Source organism: Crinia signifera, chromosome 6, assembly GCF_055691185.1.
Source record: "Crinia signifera chromosome 6, ASM5569118v1, whole genome shotgun sequence".
In the NCBI taxonomy this organism is placed as follows: domain Eukaryota; kingdom Metazoa; phylum Chordata; class Amphibia; order Anura; family Myobatrachidae; genus Crinia; species Crinia signifera.
The window spans coordinates 218,814,747-218,819,373 of record NC_139222.1 but is presented as its reverse complement, the minus strand read 5'-3'; positions in this window follow the sequence as shown (position 1 = coordinate 218,819,373).

Sequence of the window (4,627 nt, the reverse complement as noted above, 5' to 3'; positions counted from 1 at the left end):
CTGTCATAAAGTCTCATTCTTATAAATAGCTCCATTAACTGTAAGAAGTTACATGTGATTATTTAACCGCTGAACAGTTTCTACTAGGGATGAGGGAATAGACACCCCTAATTGTCCTCTTAATATGGATCTCTGTTCCTATATTGGACTTATATCATGGAACAGACGATTAATTGAAATGGGCTAGGACGGTTTCGTATACCACTCATGATTCATGGGATAATTCCTGCATCCTTGATATTGCAGAATGATGGAGTGGTGACAGTTGCTAGTAGTCCTTTGCTGGTAATTGCTGACCCACTGGTTCTGGTCCTGGTTCAGGTTTGTAATCCACAATGGGTGGTGAAAGAGGATGGGGTGTCTGGTGCCTGATGTGTTTCGCTGAGGGGTCCCCAGACACCTTTTTCAAAGGTGTCTTTCCCTTAGTCAGATCACTGTATTTATACTTATAGCCAAATATGTCCGCTGATTGCTACAGCTGTTCATTATTAGCATCATATTTGTGTGAATATACATGACTTTCCTTTTAAAAACAAAGCAGTTGATAAAACGTTTTATACTCATAATTGGATTCGTTCCTGGTATTGTTTTTGTCCTCTCTACATGCTGACTTGGTGCAATTCACCTTTCGACATTTAAAAAATCCAGATATTGTTGTCAACCGTGTATTGTTGTTTTTGTTTAGAAACTGGTTTAAAAAAAAACTTGGAGACAAGATATTTGCTTATCTTTGATTTACAACGTTACATCCAGGAAGTTCATCAGTGTGCAGTGATAGGAAGAAGTAAATTTGAAAATAAACGTATTATTATTAAGTGATGTGACAAATGTGGTGGCAGATAATTCATCCCCATCCCCCCCCCCCCAAAAAATCGTCGATGTTACGGCCATAGAGGACCAGGCGCACCCCGAGTCCACTTCCCAGCACATGTTGGTCATCAAATTGATGCATGTATTGGTTAGCATATCTTGGGGCAAACCTGGTCCCCATCCACTGCAAATGAGCTGTTGTTAATAAATGCTTATATTTTTTATTACAAATTGTGTGAAAATGTATCTTTACTCAAAAGCGCAGTTTTTTTCTTTGTACTGTACCTATAAGGCACTGACTATCCCTGTAACCAAAACTGCTGCTGTCTGTAGGGAAGCCCTAAGAAGCGCCGGAGATCTACACATAAATCATCCACTTTCCAGAGGTGTAGCTAAGTTGCCATATCAGTACTGGGGTGCTGCTAAGTGTGCTGTATCAGTCCAGGGGTGCTGCTAAGTGTACATAATTAGTCCAGGTGGGCTGCAAAATGTGTAGTATCAGTCCAGTGTTTGTGTCGCACACTTCTGTCACTTAGCTTAGTCATCCAACTACCTTGTAAACAATATTGTGAGGTGTTCAGAATAGACTGGAAGTGAGTTGAAATTAATGATATTAAGATTAATAATACTGTAGGAGCCACCAAATTATGTATTTTAAACTGGAGAAGTTGGCATGTTGCGGTCATCTTATGCTTGTTAACAATTTCAGTGTCAATAAGCAAGCTGTATTCCATTTATAATATATTGGTTCTGAATCTGAGACAGATGTTCCCATGGTCATAGCCACCCCCCTACTAACTCATGCTAATGTAAGAACCCACTTTTCTGATTACAGCCATAGTCATGGCTGTGCTGGAGATATGGCACTTTTGACAATTGATGGGCTGTTGGGCCAGTTCAGATACCAATCTGTGGTTGGCATATAGATAGATTGGGAGGAAAGGCCAGCTCCCGCTGACACGCCCACACTTCTGTGCATTAGCATGGTCGCTACCCAGTGGCCACCTAGAAATGTCCATTTCCCAGAAAGGGTGGCCCAATCAATCCATTTCATACATATGCAAATGACCTACAGTATTTTTCACATGTGCCTTCACTGATGTATTTTGATGGCTTTGGTGCAGTTTGCTCAAATCTACGAGATGCATCCATAAACCCTCTTGCTTCTGGCTCTGCGTCAGGCACAATACGAAATAAGAAAGGGGATAAGGAGAGGAGGAGGAGGATTACCCTGGAATCCAGGTTTACCTAGCTTGTTTGTGGAGGAGATACATCAAACCTTCAAGTGTAGAAATAAACCATAACAACCAATCAATCAACTTCTCTCATTTATCTAGCACAGTGTATACAATGACAGTTAGAAATTGAGTCATGATACATCTCTTCTGGGACAGAAAGGGAAGATAATGGGGGAATGGAAAGAGGAAAGAGGAGCAATTCTCCCAAGCTTTGTGGAAGTCTGTGACAATGTCATTAAATAAACTCTTAATATATTCCGACACAACAGCCCACATAGGAAAGTTCACTGTTTTATATCAAGGAATGTCCGCTGAGTTTTTCAATAGGTTGGCAAAGTAACATAATGAGAGGCAGGGGGCAATTTTAGGTATCATGCTGTCCCTAGACACAACATTATTGGTTACCCCCATCATTTCACTGCCCCCTACATTCTGGGGCCTTCCAACTACCAAAGCATCAACAACCTCACCCCCTCCACCAACCCAACCTACTGACCATTACACACACACACACACACACACTCCCCCCCCCCCCCCCCCCAGTTACAACATTGTATACTTCAATATATAGGTATAGTATAACAAAGCAGTGTAATATATAGTAAGACTATTGAGCATGGTTGTAGCGGTGTGATATACACCAATAGGATCACCCTCACAGAGTACCAGTAGGCGCCATACGGGTAACACTTTACGTTAAGGGTAAAGAATATTATGGGCGGTATTCAATGAGCCTGATTCGCCATGTTTTTATGGCGAATTTGTGCTGTTTGGCGAATTTTTGACAAAAACGGTGAATCACCCTATTCAATGAGCAGATGGCGAATACATTTCAAGGTTTTTTTCGCCATGATTCACCGAGTAGCAATCGCTATCTTTTTATGGTGAAGTGGAATGTGAACTTTTAAAATAAAGTGTTTTGTTTTTTACATTTGGTGTCAAAAAATCAGGAATTTTATTCTGAGGAGGGGCATGCTATTTTTATTCATGTGCTGTAAGCACATGAATATATATTTAATTAACCCCTTCCCGCCGCAGCCTGTTTTTGCCTTCCTGACAGAGCCCTTTTTTTCAAATCTGACATGTATCACTTAAGTGGGGATAACTTTTTTTTGCTTTTACTTATCCCAGTGATTTTGAGATTGTTTTCTCGTGACACATTGTACTTCAAGTTAGTGGTAAATTTGGGTCGATACAGTCTGTGTTTTTTTGTGAAAAATACCAAAATGTCGTAAAAAAATGGAAAATTTAGCAATTTTCAAAATGTTAAATTTTCTGCTTGTGAGACAAATAATCATACCACTCAAAATAGTTAATAACTAACAAAGACCATATGTCTACTTTATGTTGCCATCATTATTTCAACCTCCTTTTAATTTTTTTGGACACTAGGAGGCTTAAAATATGAATAGCAAATTCTCAAATTTTCAAGAAAATTTCAAACACTGATTTTTTTAGGGACCAGTTCAGTTCTGATGTGACTTTGAGGGACTTGTATGTGAGACACCCCCATAAATGATGCCATTTCAAAAACTGCACCCCTCACAGTATTCAAAACAGCATTTTGGAAGTTTGTTAACCCTTTAGGTGTTTCACAGGAATTAAAACAAAGTGTAGGTGAAATTTCAAAATTTCATTTTTTTTGCAGATTTTCAATTTTAATACATTTTTCTAAGGAACACAGTAGATTTTACTAGAGAAATGTGACTAAAAATTGATTTCCCCAATTCTTTTGTTTTCATAAATATCCTATATGTGGCCCTAGTGTGCACGTTGACCAAACCACAGGCTTCATAATAGAAGGAGCACCTACTTGATTTTGGAGCCTCCTTTTTATGAGATTATTTTTTAGGCACCATGTAGGTTTCTAGGCACCATAAGATGCTAAAAGTTAGGAACCCCCCCACAAGTGACCCCATTTTGCAAACTACACCCCTCAGGGAATTCATCTAGGGGTATAGTGTACATTTCAAACCCCCAGGGGTTTCACCAATTGTGGTACAACTGGGCTGTGAAAATGAAAAATTACATTTTTTACACAAAAATGCAGTTCTGGCTCAAAATTTTTCATTTTAATAAGGAATGAAGGAGACAAAGCACCCCAAAATCTGTGCCCCAATTTCTCCCGAGTACGGCAATGCCTCACATGTGACCAAAAAAAACCATTTGGGTGCATGGCAGGACTCAGAAGGGAAGGAGTGATATTTGGATTTTGCAGCACAGATTCTGGTGGAATGTTGGTGGGTGCTATGTCGCATTAGCAAGACCCCCGAAGCACCAATACAGTGGAACCCCCCCACAAGTGACCCCATTTTGCAAACTACACCCCTCAGGGAATTCAACTAGGGGTATAGTGTACATTTCAAACCCCCAGGGGTTTCACCAATTGTGGTACAACTGGGCAGTGAAAATGAAAAATTAAATTTTTTACACAAAAATGCAGTTCTGGCTCAAAATTTTACATTTTCACAAGGAATGAAGGAGACAAAGCACCCCAAAATCTGTGCCCCAATTTCTCCCGAGTACGGCAATGCCTCACATGTGACCAAAAAATACCATTTGGGTGCATGGCAGGACTC